General features: G+C 42.9%; 1 protein-coding gene across 1 annotated transcript in view; it reads right to left on the bottom strand.

Moving 5' to 3' along the window:
- ST6GAL2 (ST6 beta-galactoside alpha-2,6-sialyltransferase 2) overlaps positions 1-14,044 on the bottom strand; it is an 87,983-nt gene extending 73,939 nt beyond the window's left edge. Inside the window, exon 1 of the mRNA XM_033175552.1 lies at positions 13,791-14,044. The gene's annotated coding sequence lies outside the window, so the exon portion shown is untranslated. The remainder of the gene's footprint in view (positions 1-13,790) is intronic.
- Positions 14,045-17,408: the final 3,364 nt, after the last annotated feature.

The raw sequence follows: 17,408 nt of genomic DNA, 5'->3' as shown, positions 1-17,408 counted from the left end.
CCTCCACCTCCTGGATTCAAGAGATTCTCCTGCCTCAGCCTCTGGAGTAGCTGGGCTTACAGGCGCCTGCCACCACACCCAGCTAATTTTTTGTATTTTTAGGAGAGACGAGGTTCCTTTTGTTTTAAACTTCATGTGCCTTCATTACATCCTGTGAAGTTCTATTTAACACTGAAGATCACTTAATGTTCCTAACTTCATTTGCTGGTACTTTTTAAAATTTCGATTCTAGTACAGATTCAGAGTAAGGAAAAGTGTCCTTTTAATTAACTGATATGTGTCAGGCATGCCCCTGATTTTAACCTCGCCTTTGGGAAGCTGCAAAATTTCAAAAAACAAAACTAAACAAAACACTCACTCAGAAGGATGTGAGTCTGGGAAGAAATTCTGAAAATATATAAAGTTCCATATAAACTCTAATGACCCCAAACGCTCACTAACCCTTCATCTATCTCCGTAGATGTCCCCAGCCCTGTGGCCATCTCCTGCAGGGAGCGATGGCAGAATGAGGTCGTGGCCATGCATCTGATACACACAGGCAGGGGACAGTGTAGCAGCTTCCCTGGGCTTTAAGCTAAAGGCGTGTGTTAGTTTCACCATCTGCAATGGTGTTGGGCTGAACCCAAGATTAAGGCCCTGTTATTTATTATTCTTCATGGACAACTGATGTTGTATACTCCCCTGGTGTAGAAGTACCTTTTTCAAATTTTAATAGCTATTCATAGACGATTCTTGGGCGGGCAGCATAATAACAAAACACTGCTGGGCCCATTCGTTCTGGAACAGCCTTATTATCACACCAGGTGCTGAAAATGTATGTAGTTCTAATTGTAGGATTTGTACAACATTTATGTATCCAACACAAAGTGCTTTTATAAATTCCAAATGGACAGATCCAACCCAAGATATTTACTAATTATTTACTGATTACACACGTCCGTTAGTTCTGAATGCTTTGGTGAAGGAAGAAACAAAGATGCTGAACCCTATTTTTAATCATTTTCAAGAGAAATGTGAATTTCAGGTTTTCTCTGTGAGATTCACAAGCGGCACAAAAATTATGAGGTTGAATGGTTTAGCAGTGATTTCCTAACATTGCTAGTAAATGTGTTTCTCCCAAGTGATTAGTGGCAACTCTGAAGCATAGGACAGTGTATGTGCAGAATGGCCCATCTGGGCCATGGTCTCTGGTCTTTAGAGAATATACTGTTTATAAATGGATCACTAGAATTTGAGGAGCTCTGTTCACAGCGATTCAACTTGAAGAAAGAGGGAAAAAATCCAACTTACTCTCTTTTGTTTTAGAAATCACATTTAGGGAGTGGACAGCCATCCTTCCTATCTAACAGGACTCTTAGATCCATCCATTCGACATAGATTCACGAAGAACCTCCAGGGCTCAGTACCACACAACATGCTCGATAGCTGGGACACAGAGTTCTGGAGGCTGCCTGCAGGGAACTTACAGTTTAGCAGGGATGGGAAGGGAGCAAAGTCAATTATAACAGAGTAGCAAGTGTAGCAACAGAGGGATGACACTGTGGTGCAAGTAGGGACCATTAAATCATGTTAGGTGTGTGTGTGTCAGGGAAGGTTTGCTGGTAAGTTAATGGGAGCTGGTGGAAGTTAGGGGTTGGGAGGCGGTCAGAAGGAGAGGGAAAGAACCAAGTCCATAACAATCAGGCCAAGGAGAGATCCTGAAGGTACTGTGGCTAATAGGGAAATAGGAAAGTGGAGACCATGAGCTTGGACCCAAGCCAGAAGCACATGATGTTCTAAAAACGGCAGACAATGTTCCATATGCAATGGAGGATGACTGGGGAATCTAAGGAGGAGAGAATGCACACAATCGAGCTTAAGGTTTGGAAGGGAGGACTCTTGGCAAAGGGATGGGTGTGCAGGAGGGGCAAGAGTAGATGGAGACATCTGTAAAACGAATTCTAATATAAAAGGCTCCGTTAGCTCTGAGCAGTGCATGGCTTCCACTCAATTTTTTCCTTAAAGAGTGCGATAAACACTGGATGCTGAAGCCCAAGAAACACTTCACCCTCTAAAACTGTAAATGTCACTGTTTCCATAAGGGCAGAAACTGTGGACAAGCACGTGAAGCATAATCACATAGTTTCAAGCCACTTAAATAGCACATGCCCAAGGGCACGTTGTAGACAAGCCAGCATTTGCAGCAGCAGGTAGCGGAGGCAGCTTCCTCTTCAGGAAACAGACACCAAATCATCAGAACCTTAACGCTGTGTCAGCTTTGGCTGCCAAATATGCAGCTCCACACCAAATGGTACCATTTGCATCTGGCTGTGAATTTAAGCCAACTTCTTAGGCTTTAAGAAAATTCTGAATTTATACAATATAAGTACATCTGACCTTCATTAGGCAGTCTGCCTGTTCTCCTTTTATACTTTTGAAATCACATTTATATTTCTTATTCTCTTCCATTCTACTCAATTTTAAGATATCATTTTACTTTTTTTCTTTACTTTTCTTTTCTTTTTTTCTTAAATGGGGTCCTACTCTGTCAGTCATCCAGCTTGGAGTGCAGGATGCAATCTCAGCTCACTGCAACCTCCGCCTCCCAGGGTCAAGCCATTCCCCCAACCTCAGCCTCCAGGGTAGCTGGGACCACAGGCAAGCACCATCACTCTTGGCTAATTTTTTGTATTTTTGGTAGAGACAAGGTTTTGACATGTTGCCCAGGCTGGTCTTGAACTTCTGAGCTCAGGAAATCCAATCATTTCGTCCTCCCAAAGTGCTGGGATTACAGGCGTGAGCCACTGCGCCCAGCCCATTCTACTTTTTCTTTATATTCCTTTGAACGTTAGTTTTTGGTATCATGGACACATCTCTCAAAACTGGCCAGCACACTCCAAGTACGGACCAGCAACTGATGGGGTATGGGACAGGCCTGGACTGGGTTTTTATATTTACATTTATTATTTCCAAATTGCAAGGCAGAATTTCTCTATAAGAACAAAAACTACCAGGAATCTATATGACTTTAATCTTCCATGTCCTGATGAACTTTTCCTGATGAGCTAGTTCTTTAAAACATCTCCGAAGAGAATCTAATTATATTATGTATAAAAGCTTCTAGAACTGTCCACATAATAAGCTTCCATATTATAATGGGAATAGATATATATCATCTAGAAACAACAGAGGTTCCTTGGACTAAGAGTCCTATATCAATGTCCACTTGCAATATTAAATGTTTCCAAATTCACAATTCAGAGGCTACAAGTTCAATGCCAAATAAAATTGAATTCAGTTAGTAAATTTCTTTTTTTGTAAATAGATGAGGTCTCGTTCTGTTCCCAGGCTGAAATGCACTGGAGTGATCAGAGCTCACTGCAGTCTCGAACTCCTCTAGGCTCAAGAGATCCTCCTGCCTCAACCTCCTGAGCAGCTGAGATTAAAAGTGCAAGTCACCATGCCTGGACACAAATTGCATTTTTAAAGTGTGTTTTTTCCATATAAATGTTATATGTCCAGCATTTTAAAAAATAAACTGGAATATATTAAAATACATCTTTAAGATTTAGAGTAAAATGTACTGGCTTGTACTATATTTTAAAACTTAATTTTGGTCTTCTGGTTATAGTCAACTGAAGGAAGATCTACAGCACTAAACAAATGGCAAAACTAAGCTTTTATGTTATAACAATCCTGGGGTTGTTAATACCAAAATGAACTTCAGACAGCATGAAAGTTTCAATGATGAACGAATATTGAAGTTTTGTATTTTAATGGCACAACCAATACTTCATTCCTGGTTAAATTTTACTTTAACTTTAAAAACATAAATTGTTTAAAAGTTATTTTGTTTAAACTTTAAGTATAAGCTGGTGAGCAGGTGACACAAAACTAATCTACTCTGATATAAATCAGAATAGTGAGTACCCATTGGGGGACAGTGACCAGAAGAGGGCACCAGGAGGCTTCTGGGGTGCTGGTAAGAATTGCTTCTTGATGTGCTGGTTATATAGGTATATTTAGTTTATGACAGTTCATCAAACCATACACATGCTCTGTGCAAGTTGGCACTGGCAAAAGATTTAATAATTATTTTTTTCATGTAGCAATTTTCTGGTTAAGGTATACGGCTGAAGAAAACACGACAGGTAGAGTAACTGCAGAGTAAACCTGCACCTTGGAGGCAGTAGGCGCCATAGCTTCCTCCCTCCGCTTGTGGATAGAAGAGGCACATTGGTGAAAAAGACATGCTTAGAGAGGAAGAAAATGAGGAAGAGAAATGTTCAGGACTCCAAAGAGTCTATTTAGAGAGAAAAAAGGTGGCAGGTGGGGAAAAGTAGAGCTGACATGCTTCTTTGTACCCTTTTCTCCTCCCAAATCCCATCTGACATCATGCAGAAATGTTCATTTGACATTTCTGGTTTGAAGACTATGAGGGGAATGCATCCCATAGGCTAGTGGTTACTGACTACAATACCACCTTTAGAAAGTTTAGGAAATCCTCTTATCCTCTTATGGCCTCTGTGATGTTCAAGCTGGGGATATAGCCAAGTTGGCTTCTTGTAGGCCTTCGGTCCCAGAAGTTGGTTGGGGGGTAATATTCCACCTTGATCTTTTGTACTTGAAGTTGATGAAATCTGACAGGTGAGATTACACGGAGCTGACAATGTCACATGAAAGTAAATCTGGATTAAAATATTACATATATATGTATACACACACGACAGAAGGCCTGGGAGCTCCACACCTTCGTTGTGTGCAGTGACGTCACTCACGCAAGCGTCTGAACGCATCAGCACCTGTGAGCTTCTTTTGGTAAAATTTAGTGTCTACCTCCCATTCTACCATCACAAACAATGGGGCCTGTGACTTAGTCTCTATTTCTCCCCGACCTTAGAGACTGTCAGTACCAAATGAAGAAAATTTTATTTTGAAATACACAGTTGAACATGCCAAGAGGCTTAACCACATCTCTATAAAAATATTTGGTTGGCACCTACACAAGATAAACAAGAGTGCTCAAATACCTTCCTGCATTCATTAATCCTTATTTTCTACCCACCATATATCTATAAAACAAACAAAAACAGGCATGAACACCTTCCTATATCCTGTTCCCTACAACCTCTCCTCACACACAGACTTGAATGCTACTGAAGGAGAAACAAACCAGTCAATGTGGGTATGCCTTTCAGTTCAGTGAGGAACAGCTCTAAGGAACAGCCTTGTGACCAAGGTCTTACTCTCTGGGTTCAGCAGGGACCTGAAGGGCTGCACCCTGGTGCCTGGCTGGAGGTTTTGTCCACCACCCTGAAAATTCAGTGGCTATTGCTTAGGTGCTGAATGTACACAGTAATTCCCAAACCAAATCTGTGTGCCAGTCACAGTTAACCCTCTGCATCCGCAGGTTCCACATCCACAGATGCCACCCACTACGACTCAAAAATATTTGGAAAAATAAATAAATAAATAACAATACAACAATAAAATTAATACCAATAAAAATACAGTATAGGCTGGCATAGTGGCTCATGCCTGTAGTCCCAGCACTTTGAAGGTTGGGGTGGGAGGATCACTACAGACTAGAAGTTCAAGACCAGGCTGGGCAACAGAGTGAGACCCTGTCTCTCCAAAAAATTTTAAAAAGTAACCAGGTGTGGTGGTGCACACCTGTAATCCCAGTTACTCAGGAGGCTGAACGGGGAGGATTGTCTGAGCCCAAGAAGTTGAGGCTGAGGTGAGCCATGATCACACTACTGTTCTCCAGCCTAGGCAACAGAGTGAAATCCTGATTATAAAAGACAAAAACCAGGCTGAGTGTGGTGGCATGTGCCTGTAATCCCAGCATTTTGGGAGACTAAAGTAGGAGGATCGCTTGAGTCCAGGAGTTCAAGACCAGCCTGGAGAGAATAGTAAGACCCCTGTCTCTCAAAGAAAAAAAAAAAAAAAATTCAGCATAACTGTTTAGATAGAATTTACATTGTATTAGGTACTATAAGTAACCTAGAAACAATTGATTTAAAATATACAGGAGAATCTGCCCAGGTTATGCAAAGATAGTAGGCCATTTTATATCAGGGACTTGAGCATCCATGGATTAGGGTATCCATGGAGAATACTGGAACCAATCCCCTAAGGATACTGAGGGATGACTATATTTCTACATTATGAAATCACCTCTCATTTCAACACAGTGTGGTAAGAACAAGATTGACCTAACTTGGGCAATTGAAAGACAGGGATCGACACGAAGTAAAATGGGTTTGTTTAGTTTTACCTGTAAAACATGCACATTAAGCCCTTGATTATACTCATGGGCTTCCAAATTATAATTGGGATAGATACACACCATCTAGAAACAACCGAGGTTCCTTAGGCCAGGAGTCCTTCCATTACCCCTTAAGAGGCACATTGTGTTATACAGTCTAAAGCTTTCCTTTCACCCACTTCTGGTTCTACAACTAATACTGTGTTTAACAGTCCTGAGACAATATTGAAAAAAATGCCAAACAAAAAAAATTAACCCTGCCTTTTCTGTGTATGTATCCAGTGGTGATATGTGGGGTATTATTAGGATACAGCATGACGTGTTTTAATACTGTGAGGCAAAGTGTAGAGTGAAGCAAGTAACAAATGTTTGGATTTAACTTATGGAAGCGATCACACTATTTTAAAGCCATATCTTTCAGACACTTTCTTACTACTATCAAGTCAACTTTGGAAACTCTCCCACCTCAAATAGTTAATGAAATTACCTACTAATGGCACCCCATGAATGTCATTCCAACATATCAAGTATTGAGTCAGGCCAATTACTTAATTAGTTCAACTCTCCCAGCTACTAATTTTGAACATCAGGCAGAAGAATGTCTTTTAACTACACCGTCACTCAGAGGGGGTAAGCTGCCCTTTAAACAACAGAAATTACAGACCAATTATATGCATATCTATTATAGACCAATTATATACATATCTAATATATACAATAGAAATTGTACATTGTAGATCAATTATATACATTATAGACCAATTATATACTATTATATAGACCAATTATATACCATTATATATAGACCAACTATATACTATTATACACACAGACCAATTATACAGACCAGTTATATACTATATATAGATAATTAGTCTATATATAGATATTAATCTATATATAAACTATAATTAATATATACTATATTATACATATAGACCTACATGTATACATATAGACCAATTATATACTATTATACATATAGACCAATTATATAGACCAATTATGTATTATTATATATACATATAGACCAATTATATACTATTATATACATATAGACCAATTATATACAATTATATATACATACAGACCAATACTATACTATTATAGACCAATTATATACATATCTAATGTATATAATAGAAATTATAGACCAATTATATACATAGCTATACATATATTGGCATATTTTTAAAAGAAAACCATATTACACTTGTCTATTTCCCATTTATTCATAAATTATTTAAAATTTACCTTAGAAATTAGAGCATATAGTTTTCTTTGAAAATAACTCTTAGGCTTATGGTCTTAATTATTTTGCCTATGTCTATAGTGATTAAAAGGCACTATAATTCAGTGCAATTCCAAATAGTTGCCTGTTCTCCAGAGAAAAGACTGAATCACCTATAGTATTTGGTGAACTTCTGGCTGACCTAAAATATCTCACGTGGTTCAGTCTCTGTCATCATAGAGAACAGCTAACCAATATGTAGGATTCCAGTCATCAGCCTGGGGCCAGGTTCCTGTAAGGACCTGCCTGAGAAGCCAATGTCAAAAGTTAGTCTCAACAGTCATATGCATTCTGCATATGACCAAAGGGACCAAGGGAGTAGAGGTTCTTGCATGCTGAGCATGATGTCTGCTGTCATCATAAAGAACATTTACACAAACATGCACACTCATATATATTTACACACATAAGTAAAAGTATGTTTTCCATATGTATCCTGTTTATAATAAACTAAGAGAAAGTTTAAACCTTAAACATTTTGGTTGGCTTCTCACAAGTCACATATAATTTGGAACATAAAATTTTCTCTGAGATAAGCCATATAGGAAAGAGAATATTCTTCCTTCAGTTGGAAGGGCTAGGCTCTTGTCCTGATTTTGTTAGGCAACAGCCATGAATCTCAACAATTAGTGCTCAAGTATCTTAATTCAAGTTCCCACTCCTGATTGCTGATGTAACAACACATAATGCAGGAATTTATTCCTCTGGTACTTACTTGCAAGTGTGTGAGTGTGTCTGTGTGTGTATGTGTGCACATATGTTCTTTTTAAAGACAATCCTTTTTTTCATATGAAAATTTCTTTTATTTATTTCTTTATTTTCTGAGATAGGGTCTCACTCTGTCACCCAGGCTGGAGTGCAGTGGAGTGATCCTGGCTTACTGCAGCCTCAAACTCCAGGGCTCAGGTGATTCTCCCAACTCAGCCTCCTGAGTAGCTGGGACTACAGGTGCACGACCCCACACACAGCTAGTTTTTTCTTAATTTTATGTAGATATGGGGGTCTTGCTATGTTGCCCAGGCTAGTGTTAAACTTCTGGGCTCAAGCAATCGCCTGCAGCAGGCTCCCAAAGTGCTGGGATTATAGGCACCGCACAGGGCCCATACAGAGATTTCCAATGGGGTATACTTGCCCTAATTTTAAAATACAATTTACATAGCAAGATCCCTCTTCTAACAATAAAAACAAATCCATTCATTTAATCCTACATGTACAGTTCCACTTTGTAACTGGGTTAGCTCTATCATTTAGAAAACAAATACTATATTAATTGTACTTTTTTCTACCCATTTGAGGTCAGTGGCACAATTATGGGGTTTTAACACATAGCAATATACTTACATTTCAGAAAAGTCATCATTACACTTTCAAAGAAGCTACTTTTACATTTTACTTCTGAATAATGAAAGCTATTGGATTATCTAAGAGACCTACCCTTTCCCATATTTAATTTAAAGCGAAGTCATTTTAGAAACCACAATTACCAACATGCAAGAACCTCTACTTGAAACATTTGTATGATTTGAACATGGAAAACCAATTGTTTTAAATTTAATAAAGCATTTTTCTCTTGGGCTCAAACAGTAGAAGCAGCCCAAAGTAGAACTTAATGTGTGAATTATAAACGTCTGAAAACAAAGGCTTATAATCAAGATATTGCAGAATTTTTCTTTACAGTATATTCTCTAATGCTTTAGCCAATGTATTTCTAAATGTACCAGGAGACTACTTTTTGAGCTTGCTCTCCTTACCCACCAGTAACTCAAAGCAGATGGATCATTTTCTTGAATCTTAGCCTAAATTTTTCCTTGGAAATTTCACTTCATATGACATGCTTCATATCAGCCCAAATCTCATTCTAATATTGACTGCCTGGATATTCCACATTTCATAGTCCATTTTTAAGTTGCAGCTTAAACCTTTTTCTGCTTCCAGGTTCTGATGAACACATGCTTTCTATATACATGGGTTCCCTGACATCCTCTTCCACTGCATACAATTTTCCCCATCCAGCAGGCCCAGCCTGGTTTGAGGACATGAAACTTACAGTCATAGTTGGTCTCTGGCCCCACACAATGGCAGGAGTTGTCATTCTTGTTTTCCTCTGTTGAGTGGATCTCAGTCTAACAGCATGGGTTTTGGACACTGAGACACAGGTTCAAATCCCAGCTCTGCCAAGGCACTTGACCTTTCTGAGGTTCAGTCTTCTCCTCTGTAAAATGGGCATAATGATACCTCCCAGGATTGTGGCTAAAGTGCACTTTGATAATCTGTGCAAAGCAAATGGCAGGATGTAGTACCTCATAAGTGCAAATTAGTTACTACTGTTACTCTTTGAATTACTCTTATCTCCTGGGGCTGCAGAGGAGTTAGCTTTTAAGTATGCCAAAACTTACAATGATCAATTTTGTGGAATCTCACACCAGAAGACATGTTGGAAAGGATTTCATGTAAGCCTTCCGCTTCCAGCCCTGGAAACTGAGCTCTGATAAGGCTGTCTTTCACCAGTGCTGGCCACTGCAGGAGCACCGGCCAATAGCTTTTCTTAGCTCTCTGAGAAAGTCCAGTGCAAAACGACAAACCTAGGCTTCACATGCTTCTAGCTTTGTAAAGCCACTGCCTGCCTTCAATTTGGACTTCTTCCCTAGACAGGACCACAGAGGGCAGCAGAAGCCAGGAGGGCACAGAACCGTTCTGTCCAGATAGAAGTCCCCCATAGTAGGCAGCAAGCCTCTGATGTCATTTCCATGCACAGAACAATTCCCCCAACCAACCAGTAGGCACTGGGTACTGTGGGATAACCAGGAACCTGTAGGCGGCCAAGTGAAGATAATAGTCCCACAACTGCGGGGACCCTGCTTTTACCAGGGCTAGGACCACTGCTAGGGCTGGACCAGATCACCAACTCCTGCAAAGCCTTAGGACTGCCCAGGTCATATTTCATCCCCTTTAAATGTATTTCACCTGTGGACTAGGTAGATTCCAAGTATTCTGAATTGCAACTGTTCCCCTAACAATCCAATGGGAGGCCAGGCGCGGTGGCTCAAGCCTGTAATCCCAGCACTTTGGGAGGCCGAGACGGGCGGATCACGAGGTCAGGAGATCAAGACCATCCTGGCTAACGCGGTGAAACCCCGTCTCTACTAAAAAAAATACAAAAAACTAGCCGGGTGAGGTGGCAGGCGCCTGTAGTCCCAGCTACTCGGGAGGCTGAGGCAGGAGAATGGCGTAAACCCGGGAGGCGGAGCTTGCAGTGAGCCGAGATCCGGCCATTGCACTCCAGCCTGGGCCACAGAGCGAGACTCCGTCTCAAAAAAAAAAAAAAAAAAAAATCCAATGGGAGGCGTGGGAGGTGGCTGGGACCAAGTAAGGGTAAACTTCAAATTTTGGAAGGGGCATAATAAATCCGTGTTTCTCTAACACTGATGTCTTTGCACTGTGTACTTAATAACATTTAGAAACAAATTTCTCAAAAGTTGGAAGGAGAGCTCTCGGGAAAATGGTAGCCATCTTAAAGTGAAAATGTGGTAATCGACTAACGGTGGCTGGTCATCCACAGCCCATTCAGTCTATGGCACTGGCATCAACAACTGGAGTAAGAACATTGAAAACTTCTGTGCAAATAGGCACCTGTGTTTCCCTTCTACTTTGCAAAATTAGTATATAATTATATGCAATTACTACTTTTATAGTCATTTGGGAATTTCATCCCATTTTTTTTAAAGGGATGGGTTTTCAGGTTTCAATGCTTAGAAAATCAAACCTTAACATACACCTGCCATGAGGGTACTATCTGATTCCCTTAGATATTTATGCATGTTGAATTAGGTACTTAATTTAACTTAAGCAATTAAATTTTAAGATCTTATTACAGAAAATCCAGGAGAAGAAAAAAATCGATCAGGAATAACACAATATTCTTAAAGAACAAATGCATTAACAAAGGCTGTCCTTATTATCATGCATAAGATATTTTTATTCAAAGTCTTACCAATGAGGTAGCAAATCTGCAAATTAATTAAGAGCTTCCCAGAGGACAAATATCTCCAAGGTTTTGGAAAGGAACCTATCACTTATTTACCTAAGCAGGAGGGGCAGAAGCCTAGAAATGAGTTTGTCATTTCAGAAAAGATTTAAGCACTTGAGAAATGCTTGGATAAATTCTACACCTGGAGGGTAAAATTTCAATCAGTATCAGTATAAGCAATAGAACAGAGCCTCACACACTTAAGTCATCTCAGAAAGAGGAGAAGCTCCGGATTGGGGGATGGAACCCCAGAAACAAGCACGTACAGGAATTTTTTTCAGCAGTCCTTTCACTATTTAACCAATCTTTGCTGGCTGGATTGGCCACAACACTCTAGACTCAACTTATGTCTTCACCCCACAGAGTAAACCTTTTCCCTCTTAATTATCCTCATCAGAAACTCAACACAGATAATTGCCCTCTTCTGCATAATAAATCATTCACATATTTTCAAATGTTAAATTGTCTCAACCTTGAATCCTCTAGTCTAAATATCCTCAATTTTGTATCCTTGCTTCCTAGATCGTGTGCACCACATAGCAAACTCAACAAATGTTGGTCTTTGCTCTGACCTCTTTCCAAGAGTATCCATCCAAAGCCTCTCTGAACTGTGGAGCTCAGTACTCCAGATAAAGCGGTGACTCCCATCACAATCTCTACAAGAGATTTAACTCAAAACTCCAGAAGCTTTCACAGTATCAAGCAAAAAGGTAAGATGCTATAATTCATACCTATTGAAGTAAGAATTGGATAGAGAATTCCAAAAAGTCTGAGTACCTTTTTAACTTTGCAGTAAAATTTAAGGCACTTCACCTATTATTTTAGGGTTTCATCAGTTTTGAGCACAATATCCATATACCTTTGCCAACAGTTTCTTGTAATGCGTTAGTATAAAATTCCTCACTTGCTATAAAAATTTTGGTTGTCAGTTCCAGAAAAATAATGGGGGAAGGGGAGTAGGTAAAAACTGGTTCAAAGCCACTCATCATTTTTCCTTTTAAAAGAAGTTTTAACCCTAAATTTTCAGAGTTTTCAGAAGTTTAACCCTAAATTTGCAGCAACAGGATGATATATATGTGTGTGTGTGTGTGTATATATATAAATCATCCTACGTGTATGTACATACATATACATCATATATATATTATATATATATATATATAGCACTTCCCTTTACTGGAATTCTTCCTTAGTCGTAAATTATATTTCAAGTTGGCAAAAAATGTTGATCAGAATTTCAAAAAATTGAAGCATCAAAGTAACCAGCATGGGGTTTTTCAAGTGTGCAGAAAGTTCTCTAAATGCAAAATGTGCTGCCGGCCCACCAAAGGTCCCCTCACCCAAGCAGGCAGTCCGCGGCGAGGAGGGCCAGCTTATCCCTTTATGGTCAGAAGGGCAGTGGTGCAAAAGACAATGATTTCAACCAAATATGGTTTGCCTCTCGCCAAATTTTTCGCATGTCCAATAACAATAAGTTCACAAAAATCCAGCCAAGCATTACTTTCCTCCCAAAAGTGCTTCTCAGATTACAAAACAGCTTTGAAAGTTCAGCCTGACAAAACAAATATGGTACTAGGAGGAGAGACCTGGAAGGCAATCACAAAAAGTCTCATTTAAATTCCTGGAAAGCACAGCTTCTCCAAACACAGCTATTCAGCTCTTTGGAAGGCAGCACTTGCGAGAGCCATGAGTTCCGTCCCCCAACACAGAACCGGCAAATCCGAATGAGATGGACGTCACACTCCCTACTCCAAAGAATGCATCAAATATCCACTCTGTACACCGCGGAAAGTAAACCCAAAAGCGGAGTTTGCCGCCTGCCAACTACATTAACACTCGGGTATTTAGGATTCTAAAGATCCCTACTACCCCTAACATTATAGCTACAGAGAACCAGAAATCAACAGAACACACTTTAACCTTTAAGAAGTGCAGTTTTGTGCTGAAGAAAGACAAAAATCTTCACTCCCTTCCAGAGCCAAAAATAAAAGATCACCGTTACTGAGCCACAGGGGCACAACTGTATCCGCCCTTCCCCAAAGTGCAAGCCGTCCTCCTGTTCGCTTCTCCAGAATTTCCTGCTTCTCCCCAAACCACCTTCAATATTCCCCACACACGGGTCTGGCTCCTAAACGCGGAGTGTAACTCCGCGCAGAGCAGCGCGCCGGCTGCAGCGCCACCGAGGAAGGTGTCGCCCACCCTTAGCCAGTGCCCTCTCTTACCAGCCTTCTGCCTAAGCCGCGCCGCGAAGCGCACGACACCGTGGTGCTCGGCGCTCCCCCTGGCCGCGCGGCACTGGAGTCCGAGGCGTGCGTGTCACATTTTATTCCCCAGCAGCCGCTCGGGTGCGCGCGCCACGCGCTCCCACACTCACACTGACGCCCGCTAGAGCTGGGACCCCGGCCGGGGGCTCCCGACTCACGCCGCCGAACTTGGGGGCTGCAAAAGGCGAGTGTGCTGCTGGAGTCGTCCTCGAGTCCTCCTCCTACCACTCCAGGGTCTTCGAGCTGCCCCGCGCTCCGGTCCCGGGCGGCCTGCGGGATCACCTCTCCCGAGCCAGCGCTGCTCCACGCCGGCGGCAGCTGCAAGCGCAGGCGGCGGGGCACAGCGGGTGGCTCGGCCTCAAAGCCGGCGGGGCGCTGCGCTCAGCCCCGCGCCGCACGCCTCATTGTTTCGGGCAACGCGGCGGCGGCTCCCGCGGCTAGAGGAACCGCGGCCCGGAGCCCCGGGGAGAGGCGGCGGCTCCCGGCCCCCGCACGGAGGCTGCGCCGCGCCCCGCCCCTGAGCTCCGCACGCCCTAGAGCCCCCTCCCTCTTCGCCATCCCTTTCATCCTCCCAGATCCAGGCTCACCTAGCGGGCGGGAGCCGCGCACTGGGAAGTTGGGCTGCCCCCTCCCCGCGCCCCCGGACCGATAGCTCGGCCCGCCGGCGAGCGCAGGCGGGGCGCTCCCTGGCTGCGCGCGGATCCCTGCTTCTCGCGGAGAGTGATTGCAGACTTGGGCTGCGTGGGGCGGTGCGGGGCAGCACGGCTGCCTAAAAAGGCGTGTTTCTCCCCGGCCGCCGCCTCCATCCAGCCCTAGTTCTTCCGAGGGTTACCTGCACAGTACCCGCCTGGCACCGCGCCTGGACACCCCCGGGACACTCGGGTCCCGGGCGGCGGCAGGGATGCAGGAATGCGCACAGGCTGTGGGCGGCGGGGAGGGAGTCCGGGCGCCTGCCCCGGCGGAAGTGAGTCTTTATGTACCCTCTCCAACACCTCCCTCCGCCAGCGCCGAAGGCCGGGCTACCTGCGCGCCTGGCAGCGCCTGGCAGCCGGCTGGGTGGGGCGCAGGGGAGCGCAGCATCCTCCCCAGCTCGCTCGCTCCCTTTGTTCCTCTCGCTCAGCCAGGCTCCAAGCTACTGCCTGGCCCTCGTTCCCGGAGCTTCTCTAAGGATCTGGGATGGACTTGGGAGCGGGCCACCTTCCATTTGGAAAGGGTCGCTCGCCAAGTCCGGTAACGGTGCTCCCTGGAGACCCCCACCTGCCCGCCCTTCCCCACTGCCAGTCCCCAGCCCCAAGAGGGACGGAAAGTTCTTGGGGTAGCGGCCTGCAGGACACGTGGTGAAGCGGCCTCGGGAGCCAGTGGGCGGCTGCGGGCCGGGCGGCTGGAGCCTGCGGGCGGGGCCGCGGGGAGGTGCAGATCGGGTGTCCGTCTGGTCGCGTGCGGAATGTCCACTTGTCACTGCGGCCCTTGCATTTTCTAGAGGCGGCGGCAGCTGGTCCTAGGATCCCGAACCGCGCCGCCCTTTGTTTGCTGGTAAATACTCTCCTCTGAACTTCAACGTGGCTCTCCGCGCGCTTCTGGCATTGGGTGCCCCACCCCGCTGGTTCTCTCGCGGACCCAAAAACCTGTTCAGGTGTAGGGGAATGCCAGGCAGATGGGTAATATTGTTAAGGTTGGGCCCATCTCAGGGGGACTGGTTAGTCAGCCCTCATCCCACCCCACACCCTCAATCGCTACAAGGATGCACATTTTGGAGACAGAGATCTTCCTTTAAATGTATTATTTAAAAATCCACAATTACGTTAATTTAAGTAGTTTACGCTTTTTTGGGGGGGTGGGGAAGCAATTAACTGGCTACCCAATTCGTTCAGCATTCATTAGTGCCTACCTTGAGCCTGGAACTCTGAGCTAGACAGTGGGCGCCCAAAACTCCCTCAAAGAGTTTACAGAAATGTAAAACAACACGGGAATTAAACTAAAATCGAGTGGGCATAATGCGCTGTGTTCAAACAAAAGTGTGGGCTGAAAACGCTTACTCAGTATTTCCCCAATTGTATTAATTATGTCTGACACATGGAATTCTGCGGAAATGCCTGAATGAACAATGTGTTACATAGATTTCTTAAAAAAGAAAAATTATATTTTATAAATGTGAAATACAGTGTGGTTAAAAGTGACAAAAACAAAACAAAAACAAAAACAACCTGATAGAGACCCATGGCTGGTGGGGATAGAGAAAGGAAATACTGCAGAATGTCTCACCCTCTTAGTAGCGAGGGGCACAGAGGGGGTTGCAAAGTCTGTGGGCTTCTGTTTCTCTTCTGTATAATGGGTATAATAGTACCTACCTTAAGCCTGACGCAGTGGCTCACTCCTGTAATCCCAGTACTTTGGGAGGCCGAGGCGGACAGGATCACCTGTCTCTACTAAAAACACAAAAATGAACCGGGCTTGGTGGCACGAGCCTGTAGTCCCAGCTACTCGAGACTGAGACAGAAGAATCGCTTGAACCCGGAGGCAGAGGTTGCAGTGAGCCGAGCTGGCGCCACTGCACTCCAGTCTGGGCGACAGAGAGAGACTCAGTCTCAAAAAAAAAAAAAAAAAAAAAAAAAAAAAAAATAGTACCTACCTTCAAGATTTGTTGTAAGAGGTAGAGATCATGTGTTGAAAGCATCTCCCCCAGTGCCTGACATGTTATACCTAATAAATTGTAGTAATTAATAAATGACAGTGGCCATTATTAAAAGTTTATCTTGAAACAGAAAAAAATTATACACTTCTTATAGTGTATATATATTTTATACACTTACTATCCTTTCTGCATAAATGTTGCCAAAGTTGATGTCTTAAAGAAATTTTAATGAGTTAAATAAAAGTGTCCCAATAACAGTCAACTTTATAGAAGTAGAAAAACTACCATCTTAAGGAGAATATGCAAACTACTGTTGTAAAATTTTAAGTGGATTGCGTTCATTACTTATGATCGAGGCAGTAAATACACAGTCACTAAACTGACTTAAATCTATTGCTTCCCAACGAAACCACAATGCCAGTTTATATACAGAAAGCTAGATGCTGATGATTGCTTCTGTCAAAGTGTAATGGTAAATAAAACATTTTGGCACCCTTTAATTGCTCAGAGACACCAGGAGCAGATTATTTAATTATTTTATTGATCTATAGATTCATGAGGAATTCCTGAGCTCCTCTGGCACTATAATATTATTTTCCTTAAAAAAAAAAATCATCAAAAACAACAAACCACAACAAACTTACTCCTACAGATAGGCAGCATTCAGAAATCCACTTGCTGTTATCCATTTGCTCATAGTAACATGAATTTCCTTTCTTTTTTTTAACTCAGGGTTTCTCAGTTCTCCTTTTGTCACCCCGTGTTAACTAACCAGCTAAGCTTTCACAGGGACAATTCCTTCCCGTATCAGGAATTTGAAGCACATCATGAACAATCAACCAAATCAGGAAGCTCAGTTACTCAGCTGAGAAGCACTCAGGTGGGCCAGGGATGAAGAGTAAATATTTTCAAACTCCACCACTGGGGAATCTGGGCTATTTTGT

Source organism: Trachypithecus francoisi, unplaced genomic scaffold, assembly GCF_009764315.1.
Source record: "Trachypithecus francoisi isolate TF-2019V2 unplaced genomic scaffold, Tfra_2.0 Lachesis_group17, whole genome shotgun sequence".
NCBI lineage: Eukaryota > Metazoa > Chordata > Mammalia > Primates > Cercopithecidae > Trachypithecus > Trachypithecus francoisi.
This window is presented reverse-complemented; position numbering and strand designations above follow the sequence as displayed.